Genomic DNA, 17,475 nt, shown 5'->3' on the forward strand with positions numbered 1-17,475 from the left:
ATTTTCCAGATTGAAAAGTTGACAGTGTGAAATTCAGATGGAGGAAAGAGATAGGGCAGAGATACCATTATACAAGAGGTGGTGGTGGTTTTGACTGGGATGGTAGCAGTGAAGTGGCTGAGACATGACAAGCCTTGGATATATTTTGAAGTTGGAGATGATAGGTTTTGCCAAGAAACTGGACATAGAACATGGGAGAAAAACCAAAGTCAACTGTGACACTAAGGATTTTTGACTTGAGTGGCTGGAGAGATTAAGCTGCCATTTGCCAAGATGTGGAAGATTGAAAAAAGAGAAGTTCATATCAATTGATCATATCTATTGATGCAGAAAAGGCATTTGGCAAAATCCCATAGCCATGCATAGTAAAAACCCTTAGGAAACTAGGAACAGAGGGAGCTTCCTCAACTCAGTAAAGAGTATCTACACCTGACTTCACACTTAATGGTAAGGGAAAAATGGCATCAAGGGAAGTTTTTAATAAATGTTGAAAGACATCCAACATTTCTGTATGCCAGTGTGAATAATGTGATATAGTGGGGAAAATATGTTGAAGCAGGAGAAAGAATCAGAAAACAGAAGAAGCATCATTGAGTGGATGACTGGGGATAGGGTCTGGTAGACAAGTGAAGGGGTTGGCATCAGCTGGGAAAGCAAACAGTTGACCCACACTCATCCCGGTAGCAGCCAAGTGTTAGAGTACCATCCAGCTGGTAGAGGCTTAATGGTTGATTCAGTTTTCTCAGTGGATTAGAGACCAAGGTCACCAGCTGAGAACAATAATGATGGAGATGGTGGTGGTTTTAGGAGAGCAGGGAAGGGAAAATAATCATCTATGAGAGTGGGAAAGTGACGAGTACTGGAAAAGAGAGTGGGATTGTCAGGCAGCACTGAAAGTTTACTTGGGATTAGTGATTGTCAACTTAAAATAAAGTCAATCAGTATTTTTCTCCAATCTTAGTCATTGTCTGCAGAGGAGAAAATAAGGCAATGTAGTTGAGAGTACAGGCAAAGGAGTAATTACCATCACGCAACACGACATCTAAATGGAGTGACACTGAAAGTGAGAACATGAAGGATTATAGGAAATTGAAAGGACCGTAAACCCTAGTGAGGTCAAAGAAGTGTTGGGAACTCAGACATGAGGGAAGTTGACTTAGATGGGCAGACAGCATTGGTCAAAGAGTGGCCTTCTTAAAATTGACATTATGGAGAGGAAACAAGATATTTCTAGAGATGAATGTAGAATATAACTAGAGTTATAAACAGCAGAGATTATGTGAGGGACAAGGTTGTTGGGAACAGGCCTCAAAATCTGGCCATAATCTGGCCCCAAAACTGGCCATAAACAAAATCTCTGCAGCACTGTGACATGCTCGTGATGGCCTTCATGCCCACACTGGAAGGTTTTTGGTTTATGTGAATGACAGCAAGGAACACCTGGCTCACCCAGGGCGGAAAACCGCTTATGGCGTTCTTAAACCACAAACAATAGCATGAGCAATCTGTGCCTTAAGGACATGTTCCTGCTGCAGGTAACTAGTCAGAGCCCATCCCTTTATTTCTTATGACTGGCTTGCTGTCAATAAATATGTGGGTAAATCCCTGTTTGGAGCTCTCAGCTCTGAAGGCTGTGAGACCCCTGATTTCCTATGCCACACTCTATATTCTGTGTGTGTATCTTTAATTCATCTAGTGCCGCTGGGTTAAGGTCTCCGTGACGGAGCCGGTCTAGGCAAGTGGCGTCCACATGTGGCGACTCAAACCCAGGTCAAAGGGTCACCAGAGCAATGGTTGGAAAACATGAAACTAAACTGGAGGACACCCCAGTATTCTTAAAGCAATCCCCTTGGTGAGTAAGAAGGGGAGCTTGGAAGCTTCAGGATAGCAATGGGACAAGTGTGGGCTCTGGTTCGTTCCACCTTGGAAACTTTTCACACTAATGATGAGGAGGAAGGAGAATATAACAAAGTAACAGAAGAAGTAACAGAGCAGGTTTATCTTCCAGCTAATGCTAAAACGGCAAAGGAGGAAGAGGTTCTGCACCACTCCTTATTTTGAAGCAAAAGAGTAGCCTGACCCTCCAGATCTTTCTTTTCCGGAGGACCCTGGGTGAAAAGTGACTGTTCGAGCAGTGCCTCGAGTGACCATTCTCAGTTCTATTCAGGCAGGAATCCAGCAAGTTAGAAGAGAGGGTGATTTAGAGGCTTGGCAGTTCCATGTTAGAATACACCCACCCGACTAACAGGGAAATATTGCAGCTACATTTGAGCCTTTGCCTTTTAAATTTGGGAAATGCCATGAGGGGTGTTTATGTTGCACAAAAGCTGTGAGCCTTCTGCCGGGGGAACCCCTGCAAAAATTTCCAACAGGGGTCTGTGGACCCTTACCAGTGGGGACAATAGGATTACTTCTAGGAAGGTCTAATTTAAATTAAAGTACAAACAGGAGTCATTGATTCAGATTACAATGGGGAAATTCAAATTGTTATATCTACTTCTGTTCCCTGGAAAGCAGAGCCAGGAGAGCATATAGCACACTCCTAATTGCGCTGTATGTGGAAATGGGGAAAAGTGAAATTAAATGAACAGGAGGATTTGGAAGCACAAATAAACAAGGCAAAGCAGCTTATTGGGTAAATCAAATTACTGATAAACATCCTACCTGAGAAATAACTATTCAGGGAAAGAAATTTAAAGGTTTGGTAGATACAGGAGTGGACATGTCAATCATTTCTCTACAGCCCTGGCCATCCGTGTGGCCAGTTTATCCCACTCAATTTAACATAGTTGGAGCTGGTAAAGTCCCTGAAGTATATCAAAGTAGTTATATTTTGCATTGTGAAGGGCCCAATGGACAACCTGGGACTATTCAACAAATTATAACTTCTGTACCTATAAACTTATGGGGAAGAGATTTATTACAACAATCGGGAGCACAAGTTCCAATTGCTGAACAATTATACAACCCTCAAAGTCCACATATGATGCATGAAATGGGGTATATTCCTGGTATGGGACTAGGAAAAAATTTGCAAGGTTTGAAGGAACTGCTTCAAGCGGAAAGACAAAGTTCCCACCAAGGTTTAGGACATCATTTTTGATGGTGGCCATTGTTAAAACTCCAGAACCTATACCTTTAAAATAGTTAACAGATAAGCTAATTTGGATAGAACAATGGCCGCTGTGTAAAGAGAAACTGGAGGCTTTAGAGGACTTGGTTACTGAACAATTCTCAATAATCATTTTCCCAAAATGAACCTGTTTCAATTTTTGAAATTAACTAATTGAATCCTCCCTAGAATAATTAAATTTAAACCAATTGAAGGTGCTGAAAATGTTTTTACAGATGGATCTAGTAATGGTAAAGCTTCTTTTTCTGGATCAAAAAGGAAAGTTTTCCAGACACCCTATACTTCAGCTCAAAAAGTGGAGCTTGTAGCTGTAACTGAGGTATTGACTGCTTTTATATGTCTGTTAGTGTGATTTCTGATTCTTCATATGTGGTTCATTCCACAGAGTTAATTGAAAATGCTCAGTTAGGATTTCATACAGATGAACTGATGACTTTATTTACCCAATTGCAAACAGCAATTAGGAGTAGAATGCACCCTTTTTATATCATTCACATTAGGCCTCATCCACCTCTTCCAGGACCTTTGACTGAAGGGAATCAAATGGCTGATCACCTAGTTGCTAATGCAATATCTAATGCTAGACACTTTCACAATTTAACTCATGTTAATGCCTCTGGTCTCAAACACGGATACAGCATTACCTGGAAAGAAGCTAAAGGTATTATCCAGCAATGCCCAACTTGCCAAATGGTACATTCCTCATCTTTTACAGGAGTTAATCCTCAAGGACTGGAACCTAAATCTCTTTGGCAAATGGATGTCACACATGTTCCCTTGTTTGGGAGACTAGCTTATGTACATGTATGTGTGGACACCTTTTCTCACTTTGTCTGGGCTACATGCCAATCAGGAGAGTCTTCTGCCTGTGTTAAATGTCACTTTTTACAGTGTTTTGTGGTGATGGGCGTTCTAGCTTCTATTAAAACAGATAACACCCCAGGCTATACTAGCCAAGCACTAGCTACATTTTTCTCTATATGGAATATTAAACACATTACTGGTATCCCATATAATTCTCAAGGACAAGCCATAGTGGAAAGAATGAATCTCTCCCTGAAACAGCAGTTGCAAAAGCAGAGGAGGGAAAACGGGGACTATGGAATACCACATATGCAACTGAATCTAGCATTATTAACTTTAAATTTTTTGAGCCTGCTCAAAGGCCAGATGCTATCAGCAGCTGAACAGCATCTACAGAAACCAGCTGCAAAGACAGAAGCAGAACAACTGGTTTGGTGGAGAGATCTGATAACAAAAAGTTGGGAAATAGGTAAAATAATAACTTGGGATAGAGGTTATGCTTGTGTTTCTCCAGGCCAAAATCAACAGCCAATTTGCATACCATCAAGACACCTGAAACCTTACCATGAAACAGATGCTGAGGAAGAGATTCCAGGAAGATCCTGAGGACCCCCCGGTTGCAGCCTTGTTGAGACTGACTCTGAGGAGGACCCCAACGGTCACAAGCAACACCCATCGAACACAGCCATCCACCTGGGGACAGATCAAGAAGCTGTCACAGATGGTAGAAGAAAACCTGGGACCTGAGGAAAGCAAGACAATCAGTCACAGTAAGTAATTTAATGGTAGCTATGACAGCAGTGATCACCATTGCCACTGCAGATGTGGATCCTGACTCCTGTGAGAAGTATCTCGTCATGACAAAGCTGCCTTTGCTTTTATTGCTTTGCAAAACAAAGAAGGGGGACATGTTGGGAACAGGCCCCAAAATCTGCCCATAATCTGGCCCCAAAACTGGCCATAAACAAAATCTCTGCAGCATTGTGACATGCTTGTGATGGCCTTCATGCCCACACTGGAAGGTTTTCACTTTATTGGAATGAGGGCAATGAACACCTGGCTCACCCAGGGCGGAAAACCGCTTAAAGCGTTCTTAAATCACAAACAATAGCATGAGTGATCTGTGCCTTAAGGACATGTTCCTGCTGCAGATAACTAGCCAGAGCCCATTCCTTTATTTCGGCCCATCCCTTTATTTCCCATAAGGAATACTTTTAGTAAATCTTATGACTGGCTTGCTGTCAGTAAATATGTGGGTAAATCCCTGTTTGAGGATCTCAGCTCTGAAGGATGCAAGACCCCTGATTTCCCACTCCACACTCTATATTTCTGTGTGTGTGTCTTTAATTTCTCTAGCGCGGCTGAGTTAGGGTCTCCATGACTGAGCTGGTCTTGGCACAAGGTCAATGGAGAAGAGGCAGACAAGGAAAAAAGGAGCCAAATATTGGAAGGATTATCTGTATGGATACTGAAAGATCTAGAATTATAACAGGAGTGTTGGACAGAGCAGCAGGGCAGGTGCTAACATCTTCCATTAACGTGGAGAGCAGGACAGGGCCTGGAGATGATTGTGCTAAGGAGGGCTAGTGAGTAATATAGACTAACGGCATAGGCTGCAAAGCCAGGGCTTTTTCAGAAGGAGGATGGGACACTAGTCTGGATGTGGCAGTGGGCAAGGTGAGCAGGTACTCTACCCCCAGGCCTAGTGTTACAGAGCTTAATGAAATGTAAATAGACGCCAATTGATAGAGCTACAAGGGAGGCAGTACACTCAGATAAGATCATGATTTTGGTCACAGCAAGAAGGAAGAGGGTCAGAGGAGGTCCCTAAGGAATTTACTGGTGATGCACCATGAGCTCCAGAGGCTGCAAGAGAGGATTTTCAGGAGGTCAGGAAGGATAAGAGAGAAGGAAAAGAGTTCAAGTCTTTTTTTTTTTCACTAATGATGTAGTTTATATCCTCCCATACTAACAGATAAAAACACATACATTCTCTAGGCACAAAGCTTCTATTCATAAATAACTCTCTGCCTAAAGACAAAATTTCAATTAATATTCACAATGGGAATCTAATTATTTAACTTATTTAACACAACCATGAATCTAAAATGTTATCGATAAAACCTAAGAAGTTTTATCACAAAACCGGGGACGTGCATTAGTAATCTATACAACTTACATTACATCAGAAAAGGAATTGAATATTTCCCTTGATTTTTATACAAAAATTAGCTGGGCATGGTGGCACATGCCTGTAATCCTACCTTTTCAGCAGAGTGAGGCACAAGAATCACTTGAACCCAAGAGGCAGAGGTTGCAGTGAGCCAAGATTGCACCACTGCACTCCAATCTGGGCAACAGAATGAGACTTTGTCTCAAAAAAAAAAAAAAATTCCCTTCATTTTTAGTGATTTTCAAATTTCATAGCACAGATTAAAAAAACAAACCCTGTAGAAACATATTTTAAATACATTTAGAACACCAAGCTAGCCCCAATCTGTTGAAACTGACTGATAAATATGTGCAATAACTAGACAGACTTCAGTTGTCATGGTACTGGAGGTCTATCTATCAAAAATCCTTTGGGATTAATTTCTCAATGAAAACATATGTTTGTAAGTAGTGCAATAATATAAACTTGGAAACATACCTAGAGTCAGGAGAGAGATGAAAAATAACACACAAGTCAATCTTATTTCTAACCTGTCAGCATAAAGCCTTCTGGCTCCCAAACACCCAACATTGTCCCTCAGTATACAAATTAAGAGTAGAATGACTTTACCCTACTAGCTGACATTCTTCTACAGAATAATCTTTCACTGCATATCAAAGCAGGGCTCAAGCTTCATTCATCTGCTTCCACAACATGTAATTAGCAGAGCACACCAAATTTATAAGCTGATGTGGCAACTCAAAATGCTAAACACACTTTTCTAATGGAAGCAAACTGGATTTTCTTTTCTGTTGTTCATTCTATATACTGTATTATTCTTTATTTTATTTATTTATTTATTTTTTTTGAGATGGAGTCTCCCTCTGAGGCCAGGCTGGAGTGCAGTGGCACCATCCCTGCTCTCTGCAGCCTCCACCTCCTGGGTTCAACCAATTCTCTTGCCTCAGCCAGGTCCCAAGTAGCTGGGACTGCAGGCACCTGCCACCATACCTGGGTTTTGTGGGTTTTTTTATTTTTAGTAGAGATGGGATTTCACCACGTTGGCCAGGCTGGTCTCGAACTCCTGAGCTCAGATGATCCACCAGCCCCAGCCTCCCAAAGTGCTGGGATTACAGGCCTGAGGTACTGCACCTGGCTGCCATATTCTTGAAACTTATGTGGCTACCAATTTAAAAAAAAAGTAGGGAAGCTTTAAATATATCTTTTTTTTTCTTTTTTTCTTTTTTTTGTTTTTGAAATGGTGTCTTGCTCTGTTGCCCAAGCTGGAGTGTAGTGGCGCCATCTCGGCTCACTGCAAGCTCCGCCTCCCAGGTTCATGCCATTCTCCGCCTCAGCCTCCCGAGTAGCTGGGATCACAGGTGCCCTGCTACCACACCTGGCGATTTTTTTGTAATTTTGTAGAGACAGGATTTCACTGTGTTAGTTAGTCAGGATGGTCTAGATCTCCTGGGTTTGTGATCCGCCCACCTCGGCCTCCCAAAGTGCTGGGATTACAGGCATGAGCCACTACGCCTGGCTGCTTTAAACATATCTTATACTTTTCATCAAGGCTAATGTGTCAAATGTCTCCATATATCTGGTATTTTAATAGGAAAAAAATCAAACATATATAATAAAGGACCTGAAGTGATAGTAGAACACCAAAAAAAGCACTCTTTTTTTTTTGAGATGGAGTCTCACTCTGTTACCCAGGCTGGAGTGCTGTGGTGTGATCTTGGCTCACTGTAACCTCCATCTCCCAGGTTCAAGAGGTTATCCTGCCTCAGCCTCCCAAATAGCTGGGATTATGGGTGTGTGCCACCACACCCAGCTAATTTTTTCTTTTTTTTGTATTTTTTAGTAGAGACGGGGTTTCACCATGTTGGCCAGGCTGGTCTCGAATTCCTGACCTCAGGTGATCCACCCACCTTGGCCTTCCAAAGTGCTGGGATTACAGGCGTGAGCCACCATGCCTGGCCAAAAGCACTCTCGAATATACTTGACGACTACATTTCACAACCAATTTAATTTTTCTTTCTTCAGCAAAATCTGTCAATGAACCAATTTCTCATAGATTAACATTAAGATTTTGTTTGATTCTCTTTCCAGGACCAGAAATTCCAAAATTATGAGAGAAAAGAATAGAAAAAAGTAACAACATGGCATTACAATGGACACTAACTCAATAAACACTTGTTTCTAAAATAAGAAAATTATGGAAGAAAATACTATGGACGGAATAATTCTATGAGAATTGTCTTTAAGCATAGTAAATTTGACCCTTAATCTTCATGAAGATACTTCAGTTTATATAGAAAAGAAAATATACAAGACTCTAGGGAAAAAAGTTGGAATACATATTATGTAATATTCTGTAGGTCTAAAGACTTTTTGAGGGGGAAAGGGGAAATGATGGCCAACTGAATGTTTACTTAAGGATACAGAACTATGAAAAATTTCTGAGCCAGAAGTGTACTTTAAATGGAACCAAACTTTGTGGAAAAGAATATATATATTTAAATTAATTTATTTAGTTTTTCTGAAATGGAGTCTCGCTCTGTTGCCCAGGCTGGAGTGCAGTGGCGTGATCTCAACTCACTGTAACCTCCACCTCTCAGGGTCAAGAGATTCTCATGCCTTAACCTCCCAGGTAGCTGGGATTACAGGTGTGTGTCACCAGACCAGGCTAATTTTTGTATTTTCAATAGATACAGGATTTCACCATGTTGTTCAGGCTAGTCTCGAACTCCTAACCTCAAGTGATCTGGCTGTCTCAGCCTCCCAAAGTACTAGGATTACAGGCATGAGCCATTGTGCCTCGCCAAACTTAGACATATTTTTAAGAGAAAAGAAAAAGTACTGAAAATGGAGTCCCTTCCAAAAAGAAAATCATAAATTAAGGGGAAAATATTTGAATAGTCCTGCTAGTCTAGGTCAAAAAGAAAATTGGGCTGGGGGCAGGAGCTGCAATGTCTCAGGCTGTGCAAACAAATGGATCTCAACCATTAACCAAAACATGGGAGTTCAGTTTATATGAATTACAACGAACACCTGAAGAGGCGGTAATAGATGGCTTAGAAATTGGGGCTTCACCTCAAAGTCTACACAGTGAAATAATGGGCCTAATTTGTTTGGATGTGTTGAAAGACACCATGACCACAAAGGAGTGTTTACATCATTTTTGTGCAGACTGCATCATCACAGTCCTTAGAAATGACAGCAAAACACACCCCTCCTGTCAAAAAAAAAAAAAAAAAAAATCTAGTTTCCAAAAGATCACTAAGGGGATCTTTCAGCTCTTGGTGGTGGTAGCAATGGGCTCAATGTTAGGGATGCCAGAAAATGCCATAGGGTGAGAAAGGAAAAAAGAGCTAGGATTATCAAAAATGAGGTGGGGTGGTAGGCAAATAATTGGGAAGGCCTAGTAAGCCTTATACTTTAGTCTAAAATGTTTGATGCACTCATCAGTAAAATTTACCCAAGTCGTGATGAGTATGAAGTTCTTGGAGAGAGAGTATTAGCCAATATCCACAAGCACAGTAATCAGTGAGCACTCAGTCTCAGCTCTGAAGAAGGACTGAAGGTACCAGTCAGGAGCAGATTACAGTGAGGCAAGAAACAACAGACTGAAAATGGTAGCAGAGCAGAAGAGAATACTGATAGTTTGCACTGTAGTGCATCCACACAGAAAAATAAGGAAACAGGCCATAGTCACAAATGGACTAAAACATCTGCTGATTCTGGGCTTGAGCTTGATCTTGACAATGCAACATTTGCCATTGATTCAGAAATGGATGGTGCTAGTGAGATTGAATTAATATTCAGGCCTCATCCCACAATTATGGAAAAAGATGATAGTGCACAGATAAGATACATAAAGACTTCAGGTGACACTGCTGTTGATCACTTATCCAGGTATCTGACTATGAGGTTAGTTTCAGAAGAACTTTGAAGCCAAGGTACATAAAACTAGATGAACCACGGCCAGAGCAAAACTCAAGTATCAGACACCATGGCCACTGGCATCACCAGACTATATGGCCAAGAGTTCAAGTCTTCAGTGGTGATCTAGGAGTCTGGGGATTCTTTGGGCAACTGACAGAAACACAAACAAGGGGTCTTGTACTACAATGTCTGATGTTCTCCTAGGCAGATTGAAGTGCTGACATCATGGGTATTAGGAAGAAGGGTGGCAGGAGAAAGGAGCTGCCAAGATCACATAGCTCTCTGGCCCTTTACTCCTGCCTATGGCAGCTGGCAATCAGGGAACACATGAGGTCGCCAGGATCATGGGGGCTGGGGGACCATTTCTCAATTTGCTGACATCAATATGTAGGCTGGAGGAATGACACATCCCACACATCTCAAAAAGTCAACTCTAGATGGGATATCTGAGGGTTTTATATAATTCTAACCAAAATCCTGCTCTCTAGATTTCTCCGTACTGTAGATAATACATTTGGTAAAGAACACATCATGAAGCCTTTCAGCTATTGGCTGTAGGAGCAACAGGCTAAATGTTAGGGATGCCACATAAAGCCATCAGGTGGGAAAGGGAAAGAAGAGGGAGGGATGAAAAAAATGAGGTGGGGAGGAAGGCAAAGAATTGGAAAGGCCTTATAAGCCTTATACTTCAGTCTAAAAATGATGGGAATCTACTGAAAGGTTATAGGCAGGGGGAAGATAGGATCATTCACTTTCAAAAAAGTGACATCACTCTGGAATGTTGCATCTGTTGTCATCAGGCTGTAAACTGAAATTGTCTAGTTCGTGTTACATTTATGAAATACAAATTGAATGACTTAAGGCCAATTTTATAATGTTTCCCTTAGCCCTAGAGTATCATAATAATATGGATAATACAGTCTATTTCTGAAGTGTTAGAGAATGTATCAGTCAGGGTTCTCCAGAGAAACAAAATCAGTAGGACACACATAGACATAGAAGAGGGGATTTATGATGGGAATTGGCTCATGCAATTATGGAAGCTGAGAAGCCCCATGATTCGCCCTCTGCAAGCTGGAGGCCCAGGAGAGCCAGGGGTGTCATTCAGTCTGAGTCTGAAGGCCTGAGCACCAAAGCAGCTGAGAGTGTGACTCCCCGTTTAAGGCTGAAGGCCTGAGAACACAAAAGGCCAACAGTGTTAAATCCCAGAGTCCAAAGGCCCAAGAACCTGGAGCTCTGATGTACACGTGCAGAAGAAGATGGGGATGACTCGGCTCTAAAAAAGAGGCCTTTCTGTTCTACTCGGGCCCTCAACAGATTGGATGGTGCCCATCCCACACTGGTGATGGCAGGTCCTCTTTGCTCAGCCCACTCAATCAAATGCCAGTCTCTTCCAGAAACACCCTCACAGACACACCCAGAAAGAATGCTTTACCAGCTATCTGGGTGTGCCTTATCCCAGTCAAAATGACATAAAATTAACTACCACAGAGAAGTTAAGGTGTAATTCATATCAAAGATCTCCTGCATACTTCACACCTGGCTAATACTGACACTTAGCCAATAAATACTAATATTCTCCACAAGACCCTTTTTATATGTATATTAGAATTAGGATTTTGTTATTTGGTATGGGAAAACATTCATAGTATTTTCTAAGAAAACATATAATATGCAGAATTCCAGAAAACAGCCCTTTGATGGTAAACAGAGCAATCTGTACTTTATTCCTTAGCATAGATACTTGCTTCTTGAAATAAAAATGGTGTTTCCAATAAGGGGTGAGTTCTCAGAAAGTTTTGTCCTTTCGAAAAAAAAAAAATCCTCTTATTTATTCTTCAAGCTAGTAAATATAGTGAAGAGACAGTAAAGTGAAGCAGAACTCATCATTCTACTTCCCTATAAGTTTTTTGAAGGCATTCAAATAACACTGAGCCAAAAAGATGCTTTTTCTAGCTCTTCATCTTGTCTTTGAATTTAAAATTTAAAAATTAACACAAAAAGCATGAGCAACAAAAGAAAAAACAGACTGGACTTTATCAAACTTAAAAACTTTGGTGTGTTAAAAGACATTGTCAAGAAAGTGAAAAGACAACCTACAGAATGAGAAAAAGTACTTGCAGATCATGTTTAATAAGGGTCTAGAAACCAGAATACATTTTTTTAAAACTCTAAAAACAATTTTAAAAAGACAAGCCAATTAAAAAATGGATAAAGGACTTGACTTGAACAGACATTTCTCCAGAGAAGATATACAAACGGCCAAAAAGCACATGGAAGGATGCTCAACACCATTAGTCACTAAGGAAATGCAAATCAAAACCACAGTGTGATAACACTTGATACCCACTAGAAGGGCTAAAATTAAAAAAAAAAAAAAAAAAGATAATAACAAGTCTGGTTAGGATGTGAATGTAAAATGGTGTGGCCCTTTTGGAAGATAGTCTGGCAGTTCTTCAAAAGGTTAAACATTGAGTTACTCTATGACCTAATCACTCAAGAGAAATGAGAAAAGCCTACACAGAAACTTGTATATGAATGTTCATAGTAGCATTATTTGTAATAGCCAAATGTAGAAAATAAATGTCCATCAACCATGAATAGGTGAATGTAAGGTTTTTCAAATGTAGAAAGCAGCAAAATGCTATACATGCTACTGTGGGGACCCACTCGGCCCCCAGAGTTGGTATGAAGATTGTTTTAAACTGAAGGCATTTGAGGGTCAACAGATGTGGAAAGAAGCTTTTTGGAGCTTCCCTTATCCTACTAGAAGCAGAAACTTCAGGAGTGAGGCTGCCACAAAATCCCTCTCCAGGGAGTTTTACAGCCCAGAAAAAGATGAAGACCACTTGTACCTACATAAACAAAAATCATCACAAATTTTCTTATCTTCTATTTGTTCCCCTAAAAATCCATTTGTCTTTCATAAGGAAACCATTGGATCTGCCCACAGAAGTCCCTTCTTCCCTCTCCTCTTCCCCTGTGAAAGCTGCCATATAAACCTCTACTTTAGCAGTTCAGGAGCCGCTTCTTTTTTTTTTTTTTTTTTTTTTTTTTTTTTGAGACGGAGTCTCGCTCTGTAGCCCAGGCTGGAGTGCAGTGGCTGGATCTCAGCTCACTGCAAGCTCCGCCTCCCGGGTTCACGCCATTCTCCGGCCTCAGCCTCCCCAGTAGCTGGGACTACAGGCGCTGCCACCTCGCCCGGCTAGTTTTTTTTTGTATTTCTTAGTAGAGACGGGGTTTCACCGTGTTAGCCAGGATGGTCTCGATCTCCTGACCTCGTGATCCGCCCATCTCGGCCTCCCAAAGTGCTGGGATTACAGGCTTGAGCCACCGCGCCCGGCCAGGAGCCGCTTCTTTTGTGTTCTACATATGAATAAACTTTATCTTTTCTCCTGTTAATCTGTCCATTGTCAGCTAAATTAGCATACCCCAGTCACTGAACCTAGATTGGTAGGGAAAAAGGTTTTTCCTCTCACACCACACTATGAATGAACCTCGAAAACATTATGCTAAGTCAAAGCAATCAGCCACAGCAGGTCACTTGTTGTGTGAATCTATTTATATGACATATTCAGAACAGGCAAATCTTTACAGACAGAAAGCAGATTGGTGGTTGCCAGCGGCTGGGGGAAAGAGGAACGGGGAGTGACTGCCTATGGGTACAGGGTTTATTTACGGGTAATAAGAATGTTTGAAACTAGATAGAAGTGGTGGTGGCCAAACTTTGTGAATGTACTAAGTATCACTAAATTGTTCATTTAAAAGTGTTTATGTGAGTTTCACTTCAATAAAAAAAAAATTAAAAATTTAACTGGGGCTCAACTTTGATGAACCTTGAATGACAAGATAACGTCTTTAGATTATAGCCCATAAATAACTGGAAACATTTCATAAATATTTCTTAAAAGCAAACTTAACATTTTAGGATAATTAATTTCTAATGTATGTGTTTATCCAAGATCAAAGCACCCAGTTAGGAAGTAGAGCATTCAATCGACTTGTCTAAATGAAGCTCCCCAATTGCCAAGCCTATGTTTTTTTATTTTTCCCCCACTTAATGAAATTGGCAAATATAGTGACTGGTTCTGTCTGCATTCAGTTGTGTGTGATCACAGAGCCCCTTTCAGTCTTTAAACAAGAATCATTTTATGGATACCTGAGATAGTAACAGGGTTTTGAAAACGCTAATCTATGATGATCTGAAAGTAGCATGAAAAAGTATGTACAATAAATGAGAAGAGTGAGATAAGAGAGAAGAGCAGTGCCAGAGACAGAGAAAATAAGTCAGAGGCAGCCAGGTGGTGGCCTGTAATGTCAAAAGATTGCTTGGCAGGAAGTGAGGCCTGAACAGGGGTTTGCTCCTTTCACATGAAACGGAGGGATCACAATCCGTTTTCTTAAGACTCAGGCAACCTGAGACAACATTTCAGCAAAACTAAAGAGGAAGGCAGACTTCTGGAAACTCAGACAACAGAAAGCCCTGTATCTGTTAATTTATACTGGATTTCTAAAATTGCTCTACATTTGTGCAGTTTACACCTCAAATGATTCACATTTTTGCCCTTGAATAGACAAAGACTGCTACAAAGGAGAGGAAAGGGGACAGAGAGTGAAGGTAACAGCTTTAAGGTCTTAGCACTTCATAGAAGCCCTGACTCCAGCCACATGGAGCCACCTACCGGGAATTGATGGGCTGCTGAGGAGGAAACCTGGTTTTTTTACCTCGCATTCAGGTTTATAAGTCAAAAGCCACATCATGACACCCAATCATTTACTTCTCTATTTGGTTTCTTTTTTTTTTTAATTTTCTTTAAATACTCAATTAATATAAAGCCCCACGGGATATCAGTGATAAACTCTCATTTTCAAGATAAATGAAATGGCCAATATGGTCTGTAAACTAATAGATCAATTAAAAAACACCCAGCTTAGGACTATAAGGTGACTTCTTTTTTTTTTTTTTTTTTTTTTTTTTTTTTTTTTTTGAGACTGAGTCTCGCTCTGTCGCCCAGGCTGCAGTGCAGTGACCGGATCGCAGCTCACTGCAAGCTCCGCCTCCCGGGTTTACGCCATTCTCCTGCCTCAGCCTCCCGAGTAGCTGGGACTACAGGGAGCCACCTCGCCCGGCTAGTTTTTCGTATTTTCAGTAGAGACGGGGTTTCACCGTGTTAGCCAGGATGGTCTCGATCTCCTGACCTCGTGATCCGCCCGACTCGGCCTCCCAAAGTGCTGGGATTACAGGCTTGAGCCACCGCGCCCGGCCGGTGACTTCTTTATGACTGAGTAAACCATCTTTAGCAGCTATTAGAGAAGAAACACTGTCATAAATCTATTTCTTACTGCATTCCCATAACACCTTATGTGTATTTCATGCCAGGAGGCCTCACCTGTAGTGAATGTATTCATCTCCGCCATTAGACCATGAGCTCTCTGAAAGTAGGAACCTTTTCCTATATTTCTGCAGTACCAGTGGTCAGCACAGCACAGAGACATAGAGGAAATGTTTAGTTAATAATATGAACTCTGTCTATGGCTCATGAGGTCAGAGACTGTATGCCTTGCTCACTGTTGTGCCTTCAATACACAGTTCAGATGTAGCACATAGTAAGACCTCAAACATGTGTTTGTTGAGTGAATGAATGAATGAATGAATAATAGGTTAATTAAGGGATGCAGATATTCAGCTATTTTCATTTCTTAGAGCCCTCTTCCAGTATTAAAATATCCAAATACTTCTGCGCGCTCTCACGGAGCCAGCGCCTGGGCCTGGAACAGGGCCGTAGCCCCCAGCTTCGCCCACCACCTCCCTACCATGGACCCCCGCAAAGTGAACGAGCTTCGGGCCTTTGTGAAAATGTGTAAGCAGGATCCGAGCATTCTGCACACCGAGGAAATGCGCTTCCTGAGAGAGTGGGTGGAGAACATGGGGGGTAAAGTGCCACCTGCTACTCAGAAAGATAAATCAGAAGAAAATACCACGGAAGAAAAACCTGACAGTAAGAAGGTGGAGGAAGACTTAAAGGCAGATGAACCATGAAGTGAGGAAAGTGATCTAGAAATTGATAAAGAAGGTGTGATTGAACCAGACCCTAATTCTCCTCAAGAAATGGGAGATGAAAATGCAGAAATAACGCAGGAGATGATGGATCAGGCAAATGATTAAAAAGTGGCTGCTATTGAAGCCCTAAATTATGGTGAACTCCAGAAAGCCATTGACTTATTCACAGATGCCATCAAGCTGAATCCTCACTTGGCCATTTTGTATACCAAGAGGGCCAGTGTCTTCGCCAAATTACAGAAGCCAAATGCTGCTATCTGAGACTGTGACAGAGCCATTGAGATAAATCCTGATTCAGCTCAGCCTTCCAAGTGGCGAGGGAAAGTACACAGACTTCTAGACCACTGGGAAGAAGCAGCCCATGATCTTGCCCTTGCCTGTAAATTGGATTATGCTGAAGATGCTAGTGCGATGCTGAAAGAAGTTCAGCCTAGGGCACAGAAAATTGCAGAACATCGGAGAAAGTGTGAGCAAGAACGTGAAGAGCAAGAGATCAAAGAAAGAATAGAACGAGTTAAAAAGGTTCGAGATGAGCATGAGAGAGCCCAGAGGGAGGAAGAAGCCAGACGACAGTCAGGAGCTCAGTATGGCTCTTTTCCAGGTGACTTTCCTGGGGGAATGACTGGTAATTTTCCCGGAGGAATGCCTGGAATGGGAGGGGCCATGCCTGGAATGGCCGGAATGCCTGGACTCAATGAAATTCTTGGTGATCCAGAGGTTCTTGCAGCCATGCAGGATCCAGAAGTTATGGTGGCCTTCTAGGATATGGCTCAGAACCCAGCAAATATGTCAAAATACCAGAGCAACCCAAAGGTTATGACTCTCATCAGTTTGTCAGCCAAATTTGGAGGTCAAGTAATGCCCTTCTGATAAATAAAGCACTTGCTGAAGGAAAAGCAACCTAGATCACCTTATGGATGTCGCAATAATACAAACCAGTGTACCTCCGACCTTCTCATCAAGAGAGCTGGGGTGCTTTGAAGATAATCCCTGCCCCTCTCCCCCAAATTCAGCTGAAGCATTTTACAGTGGTTTGCCATTAGGATATTCATGTTTTCCTACTAGGAATTACAAACTTTAAACACTTTTTAAATATTCAAAATATTTAAAACAAATTTAAAGGATCTGTTAATTCTTATATTTTTCTTTACTGATCGTTTTGGATTATTTTCTTTGAATTGGGCAGGGAAGATACTTATGTATGGAAGATTATTGCTCTAATTTGAGTGAAATAAAAGTTATTAGTGCGAGGCAAACATAACTCATTTGAGGATAAAGTTTGTGTTGGACATGTGGTTCATGATGCATTTTGACTTGTCTTTTTAAATGCTTTATCTTTTTCTTTAAAGATTTATTTCAATAAAACTAATTGGAACCACC

The 17,475-nt window shown here is 41.3% G+C and overlaps 2 pseudogenes; both read left to right on the forward strand.

Moving 5' to 3' along the window:
- Positions 1-9,058: 9,058 nt before the first annotated feature.
- Positions 9,059-10,056, forward strand: LOC126960694 (E3 ubiquitin-protein ligase RING2-like; annotated as a pseudogene).
- Positions 10,057-15,849: 5,793 nt separating this feature from the next.
- LOC126960695 (hsc70-interacting protein-like) lies at positions 15,850-16,965 on the forward strand (annotated as a pseudogene).
- Positions 16,966-17,475: the final 510 nt, after the last annotated feature.

The sequence above is a fragment of the Macaca thibetana genome, chromosome 8 (assembly GCF_024542745.1).
Source record: "Macaca thibetana thibetana isolate TM-01 chromosome 8, ASM2454274v1, whole genome shotgun sequence".
In the NCBI taxonomy this organism is placed as follows: Eukaryota; Metazoa; Chordata; class Mammalia; order Primates; family Cercopithecidae; genus Macaca; species Macaca thibetana.